Raw genomic sequence first — 17,489 nt, 5'->3', positions numbered from 1 at the left:
ATGACTAATGGGCCCTAAGCTGTTAGTGGCCTACATTATAAATAAGTTATTGCAGTACAGAAATTACACACAACAGGTCACAATTTTCGAAAACCTAAGTATTTTCTATCAATAGTGGCCGCCCCCCTCCCTCTCTACTCGGTAAAATCCAGCTTGTGATTTTGAATTACAGTCTGGTTTAACGGATCAAATTCGTTAATTCTCTTCGTAGAAACTTCTGATAGATTTTCTAGTGCAATCTATCAGAGGGATTAATTATCCGTTCGTGGACCTGATTGAAGAACAGTTCGTCCATCAGTTCCAGGGATATACAACAAGAGCAGAGAAATCTGTTGGTGTCCAAAATCTCGATTCGAGATTAAAGGTAAAAATTTTATAATCGTTATTTAATTTTTACACACACAATTTAATCGTAAGGTTGATACCCATTATGGAATCGTTCCATATAAAATTTTAAACTTCCGCTGCACCGGGTATCAATCCTAATTGATCTGATCGCCGCGTTTTCAGGTAGATATTGCGTGAAATTGTTGTTGTTTTTGTGTTTGTAGGAAGTTATGGATTTTGATGTGTTCAAGTGGAAATAAGCTTACAAGATGGAAGTTTACAAGGAAATTCAAGAGTTGTAAAAGTGCAGAAAAAAAGGCTGAGTTCGAGCAAGAGGCGCGCCCGCCCTATCCTTAGGCGCGCCCGCGCTGTTAATGAAGAATTTGAGATAAAGAGTCGAGCTGGGAGCGCGCCCGCGCTGACACTAGGCGCGCCCGCGCCGTTGAGGAATTTTTAAAAGCATGTTTTGCGAGTTGACAGGGCGCCCGCCCTGGTTTCGGCGCGCCCACGCCGTCGTCTGTTTGGAATTTTAGAGTCCTATTTTTTATGGAAACTTGGGGGATATCTTTGGTATTTTTTTGGACGATTGTTAGGTCATATTTAAGGGATTTTTAGGAGTCATAGGAGGAATCTATCAGCCACCAATACACACAATATTCGAGAGAGCACTTCTGTGAGTTTTTTGGAGTTGAAGAACTGAAGATTGCTTGGAACGAAGACGAAGACTTTTCGACCGGACACGGAAGAAAGACTACGGTTTTGTTTCTTCTTTTTAGTTTCTTTTGATTGTTGAATTATGTTTGAGATATTAAACATGATTTGGTTTTTATTGAATTCGAGCATGAACTAAACTTTTCTAGTCTAGAGGTTGACGTAGCTTGGTTGAGACATATTCATGAATCTTTGATTTTAATGAATTGAATTTCTATAGATTAATTGTGTTTCTAGAATTGAATGTCTTCTTAATTTATTGGCCATAAATTGAGTTGTTATATTTACTTAGAATCATTGCTCGGGAGAGGGGATTTTGAGTAGGATCAATAGGAACTACACTGTTAATTGTTTATATAGCTCGGGAGAGTATATAGCTTTAATAGAACCTTTAAGGAACATCATTTTACACATATCACTACATCTAGATTTCTAATAGGGATATTGAAATCGAATTGTAAGTTGATACACTCTATTTGTTGCTCGGGAGAGGGGAATAGAATAATCTAAGTGTTTTTGGTTATTAATCGAAGGAAATTCATAAAATAGATTAATTAGGATTGAATATTGTCGAGACCAAGTGAAATCAAAATCTCTGGACTATTTTTCTCTGATTGATAATTCCTCAAAATTTGTGTGTGCGTGAGCTGAATAATTTCTATTTATTTATTTTATTTATTCTGCAAAACTCTTGAAGTTTGATTTTTCTAGATAAAATTAAGACTATTTTAATTACAAGTATTGAATCTTTTCATTTTACTTCCTGTGGGATCGACACTCTCTCTTTCACTATACTAAAACTTGACACTCGTACGCTTGCGAGAAAATTTCACAACAAGTTTTTGGCGCCGTTGCCAGGGAGTAATTTTGATTATTTTTTAATCTTGTTACCAATTAGTCGAAGTTTTAATTTAGAGTTTTTCTTATTTTAATTTAAGTACTAATAAATTGCTATTGTTCGTAATTGCAGTTTATGCGAAGATCTCAAAGTGCGAATTCTTTGCTCTTTGATCCAGAGATTGAACGAACTGCAAGAGCTTTGAGAAAAGCTAGGAGAGAAGAACAATTAAACATGGCTGAAGAAGATGTCAATGAATTTCCTTTGGTGCCAATTAGAGATCATTTCAGGCCAACGATCCAGGCTCACTATTCTGGAATCGCTAGAGGGACAATAAATGCCAACAACTTCGAGTTGAAGCCGGCCTTAATCAACATGGTTCAGCAGAACCAATTCAATGGAACTGCCACAGCTGATCCTCATTTACACTTGTGCACTTTTCTAGAGATTACTGATACTGTTAAAATAAATGGTGTTTCTGAGGATACAATACGCTTACGTTTGTTTCCTTTTTCTCTTAGGGACAAAGCACAGAGTTGGCTGCAGTCATTGCCACTAGGACGCATAACAACGTGGGAGGGCATGGCTGTGAAATTCTTAGAGAAATTCTTTCCACCATCCAAGGCAACCCAGCTAAAGATTGAGATCAGTACCTTTCAACAGCATGATTCAGAACAACTATACGAGGCATGGGAAAGGTACAAAGATTTGTTAAGGCGTTGTCCTAATCATAATTTTGCAGATTGGGAAGATATAGAGTTCTTCTACAATGGATTGAATACGCCTACAAGAATGTCTGTGGACTCCGCTGCTGGAGGTACCATATTTGCCAAGGATCCCATTCAGGCTTATGGTATGCTGGAACAGATGACTATCAATAGTTATCAATGGCCATCTGAACGTATGGGAGTTAAGAAAGGAGTGTACAGTGTGGATCCTCTTACATCCATTACTGCACAGCTATCTGCGTTGAGTACACAAGTGGCTTCTCTGAACAAGGTGAATATCGCAGAACCTGCAGGTGTGTCGGTTGTCATAGATGAATCTCATCCACCTGAGGAAGCTCAATATATCAATCCCAAAGGCTATGGAAACTATCGAGGTAACCCTCCTCCTAATACTTATCATCCTGGTTTACGTAACCATGAAAACTTTTCTTATGCCAACAACAAGAATGTGTTGAAACCCCCTCCGGGATTCAATACAAATCAAGGGGAAGGTAAAGCATCGTTGGAGGATGTGGTGTCTACATTTGTTACTGAATCTAACAAGCGGATGTCGAGAACTGAAACTCGAATGGATAGCATGGAGACACACATGTGTAGTTTGGGAGCTATGATGAAATCCATGGAGACACAGATTGGACAGCTTGCAAATGCTTTGAAGGATCAAAACAGAGGACAGTTTCCCAGCAATACTGAAGTAAATCCAAAAGAGCAGTGCAAAGCAGTTGAGTTGAGAAGTGGGAAGAAGTTAGAAGAGAAAGAGCAGAGCAAAGCCAAAGAAAGTGAAGAACCAGTGACTGAAGAAATTGTGGTTGAAGAGCCCAAGAAGGAAGCTGAATCTAAACCGATGTACAAGCCACAACTGCCTTATCCACAGCGGTTTAAGAAGAAGGCACTTGATGAGCAATTTTCCAAGTTTCTAGATATCTTCAAGAAGATACACATCAATATTCCATTTGCAGATGCCTTGGAACAAATGCCTAATTATGAAAAATTCATCAAAGATGTAATGTCTAAGAAGAGGAGATTGCAGGACAATGAAGTGGTGAATTTGACAGAAGAATGTAGCGCAATCCTGCAGAAAAAATTGCCACAAAAGTTGAAGGATCCAGGGAGTTTTACTATCCCTTGTTTTATTGGTGGTTCTAAGGTAAATAGAGCTTTATGTGATTTAGGAGCCAGTATAAATTTAATGTCTTTTTCTGTTTACAGGACTTTGGAGCTTGGAGAAGTCAGGGCGACCACCATCACATTACAGCTGGCGGATCGGAGTATCACATACCCACGGGGTATTGTGGAGGATGTTTTGGTAAAGGTCGATAAGTTCATATTTCCAGCAGATTTCGTGATTTTGGACATGGATGAAGATGAAGAAACTCCCTTAATTTTTGGGAGACCTTTTCTAGCTACTGCACGCGCATTGATCGATGTACACAAGGGAGAACTCACACTTCGAGTTGGTGGTGAAGCGGTGATTTTTAATATTTATCACACCATGAGGGGCCCAAATGAGGTAAGTACATGTAAGAGCATTGAAATTATTGATTCTCATAACTCTTTTTCATGTGTAGAAAGTACGGATCCGCTCGAACGATGTTTGGTGGCTGACGAGATGGTTGAGAAAGAAGAGGATTGGGAGTTACATGAACAAAAAGTATTCCTAGACAGCGCTCCGAAAGAAAAAATGGTGAGGTCTAAGGAATCTGAAACTTTGGAAAATAGTGCACCAGAGGTATCCCCTGAAACTCATGATCTGAAAGCATTGCCTGCGCACTTATGTTATGAATTTCTTGGTAAAAATTCTACTTGTCCTGTTATTATATCTGTGCATTTGTCTGCCGTAGAAAAAGATAAGTTGTTGAGAGTTTTGAGAAATTTTAAAACCGCTCTAGGATGGTCAATTTCTGACATTAAGGGTATTAGTCCAACAATTTGCATGCATACAATTTTGATGGAAGAGTCGTATACTCCTTATGTTGATCATCAGAGAAGGTTGAATCCCGCCATGAAAGAGGTAGTTAAGAAAGAAGTTTTAAAGCTGTTGAATGCGGGAGTGATTTATGCTATTTCTGACAGTAGTTGGGTATCTCCTGTTCAAGTGGTGCCTAAGAAGGGTGGGATTACTGTGGTTAAGAACGAGAATAATGAGTTAATCTCCACACGTACAGTAACTGGCTGGCGAGTTTGTATAGATTATAGGAAGTTGAATAAAGCTACTCGTAAAGATCATTTTCCACTTCCTTTTATTGATCAAATGCTTGATAAACTTGCTGGTTATTGCTATTACTGTTTCTTAGATGGTTATTCAGGCTATAATCAAATTGCTATAGCACCGGAAGATCAGGAGAAGACTACCTTTACGTGTCCCTATGGCACGTTTGCTTTCAGGAGGATGCCGTTTGGACTGTGTAATGCACCTGCAACTTTTCAGAGGTGTATGATGGCGATTTTTGCAGATATGGTGGAGGACGTGATGGAAGTGTTTATGGATGACTTTTCAGTATTTGGTTCCTCTTTTGATCATTGCTTGCATAATCTGTTCTTGTTTTGCAGAGGTTCCAAGAAAAGAATTTAGTTCTTAACTGGGAAAAATGTCACTTCATGGATCAAGAGGGCATTGTCCTTGGACATAAAGTGTCATCCAATGGATTAGAGGTGGATCGAACCAAAGTGGTTGCAATAGAGAAGCTTCCACCTCCGAAGAATATCAAGGGCATCAGAAGTTTTTTAGGCCATGCAGGGTTTTATCGGCGTTTCATCAAGGATTTTTCTAAAATCACAAAACCTCTGTGTAATTTACTTGAAAAAGATTCTACATTCATTTTTGATGATGATTGTTTGCAGGCATTTGAAAAGATCAAGACGGCATTGACCACAGCACCCATCATGATTGTGCCAGAGTGGAAGGAGCCCTTTAAGCTTATGTGCGATGCTAGTGACTATGCAGTGGGCGCGATATTAGGCCAAAGGAGAGATAAGATTTTCAGAGCTATATATTACGCCAGTCGCACCATGGACGCCGCACAGCAAAACTACACTACCACTGAAAAAGAGATGCTTGCAGTAGTCTTTGCTTTTGATAAATTTCGTCCATATTTAATTGGTACTAAAGTAGTTGTTTTTACTGACCATGCAGCAATTCGCTACTTGTTTGCCAAAAAGGATGCCAAGCCACGCTTGATAAGGTGGATTCTACTTTTACAAGAGTTTGATTTTGAGATGAAGGACAAGAAGGGTAGTGAAGGAGGAGGAGAGCATAAAGGAATTGTTTCCGGATGAACAAATCTTTGAGGTAAGTTCCTTTATTCCATGGTTTGCTGATATTGCAAATTTCTTGTCTTGTGGTGCTATGCCTCCAGAGTTGAATAGACATCAAAAGAAGAAGTTTTTCCATGACATTAAGTTTTACTTGTGGGATGATCCCTATGTTTTCAAACGTTGTGCCGATCAAGTGATTCGGAGATGTGTGGCGGGACAAGAGGCAAATGAAATCTTGGAACAATGTCATTCCTTCCCCTATGGAGGACATTTTGGACCCACCCGCACTACTGCTAAGGTATTACAATCTGGTTTTTATTGGCCTACGTTGTTTAAAGATAGTTATACCTTGGTGAAATCATGTGATAAGTGTCAAAGAACGGGAAATATTTCAAGAAGGCATGAATTACCTCTCACAAATATTTTAGAAGTAGAATTATTTGATGTGTGGGGTATTGATTTTATGGGTCCCTTTCCCCCTTCTTTTGGGTACACTTATATGTTGTTAGCAGTTGATTACGTCTCGAAATGGGTGGAAGCCATTGCCACCTCGACTAATGACGCTCGTGTTGTAGTTAAATTTTTGCAAAAGAATATCTTCACGCGGTTTGGAACTCCACGAGCAATAATCAGTGATGAAGGTACGCATTTCTGCAATAAGATTTTTAATACCTTGCTCACGAAGTATGGTGTCAGGCATAAGGTGGCGTGCGCATACCATCCTCAAACCAATGGCCAGGCGGAGATTTCTAACCGGGAAATTAAGCAAATCTTGGAGAAAACGGTTAAGACAAATCGGAAAGATTGGGCAATCAAGCTAGATGACGCCATTTGGGCCTACCGCACTGCATTCAAAACCCCCATTGGGATGTCTCCCTACATGCTGGTTTTTGGTAAGGCATGTCATTTACCGTTGGAGTTAGAGCACAAGGCGTTTTGGGCTATCAAGAAGCTAAACATGGATCTCGAAGCATCCGGAGAGTTGCGGAAACTATAGTTGAATGAATTGGATGAATTCCGGAGTGAAGCATATGAGAATGCCAAGATCTACAAAGAGAAAACAAAGAAGTGGCATGATAAAGTTATTGTGCATAGGGAATTCGAAAAGGGTCAGAGAGTTTGCTATTTAACTCTCGGTTGAAATTATTTCCAGGGAAGTTGAAATCGCGATGGTCAGGGCCGTTTCTCGTTGAGACTGTGTATCCACATGGTGCCATTGAATTGCGATGTACAGATGGAAGAGTTTTCAAGGTCAATGGGCAGAGAGTCAAGCATTACTTTGGCAATGAAGTACCACCCGCATCCAGCGCATTGCTTAATGATCCCAACTAAAGACTGGTGCACGTCGGGCTGATGACTTTAAAACAAGCGCTTTTTGGGAGGCAACCCAAATTTTTTTTAGTTTTTGTCTTTGCTTTCTCGTTTTAATTTTTGTTCTTTAGTTTTTACTGTTAATTTTGTTGTTTTGGAATTAATTTGTTTTTCTTCTTTGATTTTTTCAGAATTTTGGATGCAAATCTCGAGGTGAAGGCGCGCCCGCTCTTCTATTAGGCGCGCCCGCGCCTCTCCTGCAATGATTTTGTGATTTTTTTTCGAGCTCAAGGCGCGCCCGCCCCGTCTTCAGCGCGCCCGCGCCGTCCCTACACCATATTTTTGAAAAAAAATTCGAGACGTAGGCGTGCCCGCCTCGTCTTCAGCGCGCCCGTGCCGTCCCTATACCAGATTTTTGAAAAAAATTTCGAGACGTAGGCGCGCCCGCCCCGTCTTCAGTGCGCCCGCCCCGGCCCTGCTATTTCACAAAACGAGATAGAGGCGCGCCCGCCCTTACCTCTTGCGCGCCCGCCCCGTCACCAATCTCTTCTATTTAACCTACTATTTTCTTTCCTTTCTCCCAAATCTTTTTCCTAATTTCTTGTCCACTTTCCTCCTCACGAATTCTTCCCCATTTTCTGGTTATAATCGGCTAGTGTCTCTCATCATCTCCAAATTCCCCCCAATCTAATTTCTTTCATCCTCTCTTTGACGCGGGACGGTTGAACCACTTTTATCCGGGGCACGCCTATTTTAATTTTTGGAGGATTGGAGATTGGGGAAGCTTTTGATTATCTACTCTTCTTGAACTCATCTGGAGTAAGTCATTCTTTTGGTACTTCTACAATTGTTTTGGGTGGTGAGTATTTCGCAAAATTCTACTCGTGCGATTCGTGGGTCTTGAACTATTAATTGATTAATCGATCTTTGAAGTGTGAATTCTATTGGATTGTTGCGGAAGCAGTTGTTGTTGTGTGTGGATTGTGGAGTAGATTTAAGTTTGGGGAAGTTGTGATTGTGGTAAATTGGTTATTTGTGCGTGACGTGTGGTGCCTACTAAGTGTTTGATTCATGGCCCCAAAGAAGAAACAAAAATCTGTTGCATCCTCTTCTCATGCTAATCCGGAGCATGAGCCGCAGCGTTTCTGGAATGAGAGTGCCGAACAGCATTATCAAAATTGTCTAGGCAAAACGATATTACCGGAGCGTGGGTTTGACACGACATTGGGGTTTGGGAACGATGAGTTTTTGCATACAATTGGTAGTGTTGTGAATGGGCGTCAATGGTTAAATTTTTTTAAGCCACCTCAGGATGCAGTCGTCCAGTCGTTCGTAAATTTTATGCAAATTTGAAAGTAAAGCACATGCAGTTGAAAGTGCTTGTCCGAGGCCAGCTGGTGCCTTTTGATGCTCACACTATTAACACCTTGTACAACCTTCCACCAGTATTTCACGATGAGTATGCGGAGTACTGAGCGAATGAAGTGGATTACGCGGCGATTCTGAGCCGTATTTGTGTTCCGGGTGCGGAATGGCGCATGGGCCGTGATCATCAGCCTTCTAAGTTGAAGAAGAACGAGCTAATTCCTGATGCTAAGCTATGGTACAACTTTGTGTGTGCTCGTCTTAAACCGACTGACCACAAGCATGAGGTGACACGAGAACGAGCGATTCTTGTTTATTGTATTTTGGAGGGCAAAGCAATCGACTTGGGACAGATTTGTCAAGAAACTATTCAGGGTGTGGCGGCAGGAAAGACGACTGGCGGGTTTTCTTTGCCCGCACTTATCACTGATCTTTGTGAAGCGGCTGGAGTTGAGTGGGGCCAAAATGAAGAATTGTTGAAAGCTACTGCTCCTATTGCTTTTCATACTCCTTTTCGCATGATACCGGCTTCTGAGCACCGAACTCGCACTGAGAGGCGAGATTTTAATGAGCGAGCAGCTGCACGAAGCGGCCCTGCACCCCGACCTCAAGCACCCCCTGTTGCGCCCGATCGTGTTGCTATTCTGGAGGATGAATTGAGAGCACACCGTCAAGAGTTTCGGACATTTCAGCAGACTACTGGTGTCTTTATGGACTACATGATGGATTTTACAGATGCTTTGAGACATCAGTTTCCACAGGCTGCTAGTTCGGCTCATCCATTTCCTCTGTATCCACAGTGGCCGCCCACTTTTGGCCCTTCTGATCCGTCCCATGATGATGCTGCTGATGATGGCGACGACCACTGACGGTCGTCATTTGTGGTACATGTCCTTTATGCTTTCTTGTTTTAATTCCTTGAGGACAATGAATGTACTAAGTTTGGGGAAGTTGTGTCAATTCTGACTTTTATTGTTTCTTTATTTAGTTGCTTTTGGTTTTGTTTCGTTTTTTTTAGTTGTTTGGTTCTTAGGAGTTGTGTTGTGTTGGTGTGTGGCTGCATTTGAAAAATTTTTGAGAAATTTATGTAGTTGTGTTGATATGGATTGATGACCAATGATGTTAATTTTTGTTTTGTAACTGAAGTCCATGACTACCTGCGTAGCTGACAAAATTTTGAAATAAATGGAACCAAGTGAACAATTGAATTCCTATATATTCTATGATTTTGCTTGAATCTGAATCTTGAGACAAACAAACATAAAAATGATTGAGGCATTGTTTGGATTTTTTTTTTTTTTTTTGGGCCTTGAATCTGATTGAATCAGTGTATCCTTAGTTGCCCATTTGAGCTTACACGCATATTTGGACTTAGAGGTACGATAATTCTGAAACTACTTGTGAAAATCATCGTTTACTGCTGATGATTATTCCTTTCTGCACTGATTGAGATTTGTATGATTTAATCGTGGATTGAGACTTGTCTAGAACTAGTTCGGACACCCCTTGAGGCGAAATATGGGCAAAACTGTGATTAGGAATGATTTAGGCGATTTTTCTGAATTCGTTTGAGCCTTTCAAGCTACCTATTATATATGTTATCCCTAGTACCTTGTTTGAGTTTGATTGAAAATCGAATGGCATGCGTGTAAAAGTGTGATTAAACCCCCATTCGTCATTATTTCAAGGTCCTACATTGACTACCTGAATAGCTTATACACTATTTTCTACCTTTAATGGAGTAATTTGAATGCTAAAATGTTATATGCTCCTAGCTTTATTTGTGAAAAATGGAATGGTATGGTGGATGAATTGAAAAGATGAAAAGAGGTAGTATAGAAAAAAAAAATGTGTGGTTGGAAAAGTTGTAAAGGAGAGTTGAAAGAATTTGTGAGAAAAATTGAAAAATCAATGAAGTGAAATAAGTGTGGAATTGTGAATGAAAGGAGTCAAAATTAGAATTGAGTTTGAGCATAAATGTGAATTACTCCTTATTTGAATTCTTTTTCTTCATTTGTAGCCATGAGCCAGGCCTTGCATTATAAGCTTATTAAGTCCTATTGACCGAGTCACAGTTGCCCAATATATTAGTGGAAAGGGGTTGCGAGAATTTAGCCTATGGACTGTTGATTGAAACTTAAATGATTATGAATTCTTGATCGAAACACGCACACACTATGTTCTTTGAATTAAACCAATTGAGTGTGGTTGTGATGATATATCCTTGAATTTGATCCTGTTTTACCATGAAAGTCCTCATGATTTGTGAATGTTTGAATTGAGTTAAGAGAAGAGTATTTTGAAACGTGAGTTGCGGAGTTTATGAGTTTATGAGGTTGAATTACTTTTCTGAACATCTTACTTTTCAAGTGTTAGTAGGGCAGAGATGATTGGATTTAAATTGTTTTGAAATTCCATACTGAGGTCATTAATCCATAGTTATTCTTGATGGTTATTGTTCTTGCAATTGAGTGGAGTTTGAGTTAGTTTTGCTCGAGACGAACAAAAGTTCAAGTTTGGGGGAATTTGATAAGTGCATTTTGTGCACTTAATTTGTATATGGTTTTACTTGACTTTTGGAATTTATTGGTAGATATTGCGTGAAATTGTTGTTGTTTTTGTGTTTGTAGGAAGTTATGGATTTTGATGTGTTCAAGTGGAAATAAGCTTACAAGATGGAACTTTACAAGGAAATTCAAGAGTTGTAAAAGTGCAAAAAAAAAAAGGCTGAGTTCGAGCAAGAGGCGCGCCCGCGCTGTTAATGAAGAATTCGAGATAAAGAGTCGAGCTGGGAGCACGCCCGCGCTGACACTAGGCGCGCCCGCGCCGTTGAGGAATTTTTAAAAACATGTTTTGCGAGTTGACAGGGCGCCCGCCTTGGTTTCGGCGCGCCCGCGCCATCGTCTGTTTGGAATTTTAGAGTCCTATTTTTTATGGAAACTTGGGGGATATCTTTGGTATTTTTTTGGACGATTGTTAGGTCATATTTAAGGGATTTTTAGGAGTCATAGGAGGAATCTATCAGCCACCAATACACACAATATTCGAGAGAGCACTTCTGTGAGTTTTTTGGAGTTGAAGAATTGAAGATTGCTTGGAACGAAGACGAAGACTTTTCGACCGGACACGGAAGAAAGACTATGGCTTTGTTTCTTCTTTTTAGTTTCTTTTGATTATTGAATTATGTTTGAGATATTAAACATGATTTGGTTTTTATTGAATTCGAGCATGAACTAAACTTTTCTAGTCTAGAGGTTGACGTAGCTTGGTTGAGACATATTCATGAATCTTTGATTTTAATGAATTGAATTTCTATAGATTAATTGTATTTCTAGAATTGAATGTCTTCTTAATTTATTGGCCATAAATTGAGTTGTTATATTTACTTAGAATCATTGCTCGGGAGAGGGGATTTTGAGTAGGATCAATAGGAACTACACTGTTAATTGTTTATATAGCTCGGGAGAGTATATAGCTTTAATAGAACCTTTAGGGAACATCATTTTACACATATCACTACATCTAGATTTCTAATAGGGATATTGAAATCGAATTGTAAGTTGATACACTCTATTTGTTGCTCGGGAGAGGGGAATAGAATAATCTAAGTGTTTTTGGTTATTAATCGAAGGAAATTCATAAAATAGATTAATTAGGATTGAATATTGTCGAGACCAAGTGAAATCAAAACCTCTGGACTATTTTTCTCTGATTGATAATTCCTCAAAATTTGTGTGTGCGTGAGCTGAATAATTTCTATTTATTTATTTTATTTATTCTGCAAAACTCTTGAAGTTTGATTTTTCTAGATAAAATTAAGACTATTTTAATGACAAGTATTGAATCTTTTCATTTTACTCCCTGTGGGATCGACACTCTCTCTTTCACTATACTAAAACTTGACACTCGTACGCTTGCGAGAAAATTTCACAACAAGTCCAAAACTCAACCGACGGCATAACGGCTATCCTATGATCAAACTAGAAACGCAGACAACAGTAAAATATCGATATCAACTCATAACAATACCAATACAACAAATAGAACTCAAACCCATCAAGTCTCAAAACCCACATTTTCAAAAATCACTTAAAAAATCATAACAATTGCGAATGACGCTCTATCTCAAAACCGACTAAGAATAAACGATAAGAACTCGGTCAAGAACAACATAACAGAAACTCAATAGATTCTAACAACATCAAAAAAATAGGAAGTATCCGATCGAAGAAAAACTTACGATAGAACGAAGCTCTCGCAGCCGTGATCGCTAATCTGCCTTCAGAAATAAATTCTAACAAACGGACCAAGCTCGGAATGAAATCTGGAAGCTTGAAGAAAGCTTTGGGGTGCTTTAATGAAGATTAGGCATGTAGGGGAAGAAGAGAATGAGGTGGATGAGTCAAATCCAAGCTTAAATATCTAATAAAGTCCAAATTTGCATTTTAGTCTCTGAAATTTTTGAAAATTACAAAGTAGTCCCTGATCAAATAAAAGTCGATCCTCGAATTTTATAATCTCTTATTATCTCAAATAAAGTCAATTAAGATAAATTCGGGTTGTTACATTAAGTAAAGCTTCTATACTTACTAGGTTGTGCATCAGTAGTAGTTCTTGGTGCAAAATAATTGGTCATCTTCTCGTTCTCTTTCTTTTTACCTTTTGAGAATTTTCACCAAAAAGAGATTTATCTTTTCCTTTTGTTTGAGTATGTGGTATATGTATTTCTTCTTCTTGATATGTCACATGATTATCATCTTCAAGTGGTATCGGAGCTATGTTTTTTCTTTCTTCGAATGCCTTTAAAGATTCTTTCATTTGATATCTTACATCATATGGAACTTTTTTCATGGTGCAATATCTTTTTTATATCAGCCAAGTGTTTTTTCATCCTATTGATCCCACCACCCCTCCACACATTATTGCCATGCAAACATGGACAACTTTTTTCCCATCAGTACCCACACACTCTTTACAATGATCACATGCTGGATCATTTTTGCTTCTTAATGATGAATATAATTAGTTGTGAACTAGATTGTTGACAACTTGTTGATGAATCCATATATACCAAAAAAAGTATTTCATGACAGTATACTATTACATTATCTCCAAAAATCAACTAAATATCCCTTAAAATATTATTCATAAACCATAAGTAATCATCAATCATGTACTACTATTTTTGAAACACTCCAAACTGCAAAGTCCAAATCTCTAATTGCTAATAAATAAATAAGAAAAAAATAAAGACCCGTATGTCATAATTCATACCTCTAAATCAGAACTATAAATTCATAAATTGAGATTTTTTTACAAAATTTAGCATATAAATTGAAGAAAATATAGGTTACAAAAGTTACTATTGTCAAAGTAGGGGTTGAGGGATCTACAATTGATGGTAGCGATAGAAAGTGGGTGTCAAAATTTGTCCAAATATTTTGTCAATTTATCATTTTTACTGGAGGACGGTGGTGTATAGGGCGGCGAAAGTGGCGGTCTTGAAGCGCATAGTTTGGGATCAAGAGGAAATAGAAAAAAACGAACCGAAGGTTTCAAGTTCAAGGTTGAAATCTGAATATGGAATGAAACAAATGAATCCTGCAACTTTTTTTAGTTTTTTTTTTATTTTTTTAAAAAAAATTATAAAAATGCGATCGGTCGGCTGGTTTCCCTATTTTTACTGGTTTAACCATTTTTCTGGGTTTTACCATATGTCTGGGCTGGTCAGGCCGCCTGTTTGTGGTTGAAACGGCCGATCCAGTCCGATTTTGAAAACAGTGGGTCCACGTCTGCACAGTTGGTCCACAAACAAGGACAGGTACTCTAGTCCGATTTTTGTAAGGATTTTTTTATTTGTATTTTTATCCAGCTCTGTATCAAGCTAAGTCTATTGAGTTGCGGAGTATTAAGCAAGGAAACATGATGATCGACGAGTATCAACAAAATTTTATTGACATGTTTTCGTTCTTTACGCATATCAATGAGATTTGTGCTGCCAAGTATGATCATTTTATGCAAGATTTGAATCAGGATATTTGATCGAGTGATAGTCTGTGGTGATCTGAATTCTTATGCGGGTCTATATAACCGTTGTCATCATGCAAAGATTATTGTGAATCAGGAGAAATGTTTGCAGTATTCTCGATCTGCGAGTTCTCTTGGCCCATACTCTTAGTCATTCAAGAATTATGATTCTTTGTCTTTGTATTCTTCTTCTGGCACCGATGGTGTGTTCCATTTTTCCAAGAAGAAGAAAGAGGGCTGTTGTGACCACTGTGGAGGAAGAATCTGACAAATAAGTGTCGTACATCTTATGGAGCTTGTTATCTATATGGTGAGATGGGTCATTTTAAGAAAGACTGAGCGAGTCTGAGAGGATCAGGGAGTGTTTCTCAGGATTATGTCTAGCCGCGGAAACCGCCAGCACTACATGGTACTTATAATACACGTCCATAGGTTCAGGGACAAGTGTTTGCTCTTAACCATGATCAGGCAAAGGAAGAGAGTGAGCGTATGATTACAGATATTTTTATTTTATGTGGTATACTTGTCTATGTGTCAATCAATATTGCTGCATCGTATTCATTATTTTATGCATGATTTGTCAAGAAGTAAAATTTGCCTTATGTTACCTTAGAAATCTTGTTATTGGTGTCTATCCTAATAGGACATGAAGCTTTGGCTAAATTTCTAGTGTTCAGTTGTTCCCTAAAGTTTGAGGGTAACCTGTTGAGTACCAATTTGATGGTTTTGATGATGGAATATTTTGACTACGTTCTTGGGATTGATTTGTTGACTACGTACTGAGAAACTATGAATTATTATCAGAGGATGGTTTATTTTTGTCTAGAGTGAGATGACATGTGCTTCTTTTTAAGGAGAGGAGCGTGACTAATAATGCCGGTGGTATCTGCTCTGAAAGACTATCATGCTTTAAAATTTGGCGGAGAAGACTACCTCATTTATTCCATCGATACATCCACGAAGGGTATTGGTATACAAAAATATTCTAGTTTTACAAGAGTTTCTGGATGTGTTCCCTGATGAGATTCCAGGACTTTCCCCTATTAGAGAAGATGAGTTCAAAATGAACTTATGTTGGGGACAATTCCTATTTCCTGATCACCCTATTGTTTGGCACCATCACAGATGAGGAAAATGAAAAAGCAGTTACAGGATCTGTTGGACAAAGTTTATATCCATTCAAGTGTTTCGCCTTGGGGAGAAATAATACTATTTTTCAAGAAGAAATATGGTTCCATGCATGTCTGTATTGACTACAAACAGTTGAACCGAGTGACTATCAAGAATAAGTATCCTTTACCGTGCATTGATGATATGTTTGATCAGCTTCAAGGGACTTCTCTGTATTCGAATATTTATATAAGATCTAGGTATCATCAGTTGCGATTTCGTGATGATGACATTTCAAAAAATTATTTCATATGAGTTATGGTCACAATGAGTTTCTAGTGATAACTTTTGGTTTGACGAACGCACATGTACTCTTCATGGACTTGATGAACCGAGTCCTCAGAGATTATATGAATAATTTTGTCAAAATGTTCATCTATGATATTCAGATCTATTCTCACAGCATAGAGAGCACGCATGTTATCTTATAGTGTTGCAAACTTTGCGAGAGAAACATTTATACGCCAAGTTAAGAAAGTGTGAATTTTGGATCGACTGTGTGGTTTTCTATGGTCGTGTGATTTTTAAAAATGGATTTTATGTTGACCATACTAATATAGTGGCTATTCTGAATTGGTTGTGTTCAACAACAGTTCCAAAGATCCGCAGTTTCTTGGGTCTGATAGGGTATTATTGTCGTTTCATTGACAATTTCTCACAGATAGCTTCTCCGTTGAATCAGTTGATGAGGAAAGATGTTCCTTTCATGTGGCCAGCAGAGTGTGAAGAAATTTTCCACGGGTTGCGATGACAATTGAAAACAAAACCTGTGTTAGTCTTATCGTCTAGGTGTGGTGGATATATAACTACACCAATGCATCTTTACAAGGTTTAGGTTGTGTGTTGACTCAAAATGGACATGTGATTTTTTATGCCTCCAGAGAGTTGAAACCTCACGAGGATAATTACTCAGTGCATGAATCAGAGCTTACAACAATTTTTTTTACATTAAAGATCTGGCGTCATTATTTTTATGCTGAGATATTCAAGATTTATTCTGATCATAAAATTTTGAATTTCGTACCAGTCTCATATCTAGTACTACCAGGAATATTGTTCTTTGGGATTAACTTTTCAATAGTAGAAGGAACAACAAGGGATTCAAGTCTTTTTATTACTTTCCAAGCCAGATTTGTATACTCGCATCAGGTATGCAAAATTCTCTGACCCAAAGACTCAAAGGGTAGCCCGACTTGCTCAGGGAGATAGTACTTCTAGTTTCCATTTATAGTCTGATGGGATCTTGTGTTTATCTAGACGAATGGTTGTACATGATCCGAAAAATTAGGGATGAAATATTATCTTAGGTACACCGGAGTAGGTTCACATTTCATCTAGACATATGAAATTGTACAAGAATTTCAATACGAGATTCTGTTGGAAAATAAATAAGCGTAGTGTTTATCATTCCAGCTTGGCAAGATCACATGTCGTTGATTGAGTTTGCTTAAAATAATAGCTACCATCATAGTACCGGAATGACACCATTTGAGGCTTTAAATGGGCTTTAAATGGGCGTTGTTTTCGTATACCTGTGTACCCAACAAGATCATGTGTTATACATCTCCAAGTAGTAAAAACTCTAGACTAAAAGTTCAAGTCTAACAACTACAAGATCAATGTTCTTGTACCAACAAAGTTTGACATCAACTAACAACTACACCGGATCATCACTTTAAGCTCTCACATCTCAATTCTTTAAGCCCGTCTTTGCCCTGTTCCTGAACCACCTGTTGCCATGCACACATACAAACACG

The 17,489-nt window shown here is 38.4% G+C and overlaps 1 non-coding gene across 1 annotated transcript; it reads right to left on the bottom strand.

Moving 5' to 3' along the window:
- Positions 1-2,507: 2,507 nt before the first annotated feature.
- LOC140894201 (small nucleolar RNA R71) lies at positions 2,508-2,613 on the bottom strand. The gene has a single exon (XR_012153747.1). It is a non-coding gene; the product is annotated as a small nucleolar RNA R71 (small nucleolar RNA).
- Between the last annotated feature and the right edge of the window lie 14,876 nt (positions 2,614-17,489).

Source organism: Henckelia pumila, chromosome 3 (genome assembly GCF_033568475.1).
Source record: "Henckelia pumila isolate YLH828 chromosome 3, ASM3356847v2, whole genome shotgun sequence".
In the NCBI taxonomy this organism is placed as follows: domain Eukaryota; kingdom Viridiplantae; phylum Streptophyta; class Magnoliopsida; order Lamiales; family Gesneriaceae; genus Henckelia; species Henckelia pumila.
This window is presented reverse-complemented; position numbering and strand designations above follow the sequence as displayed.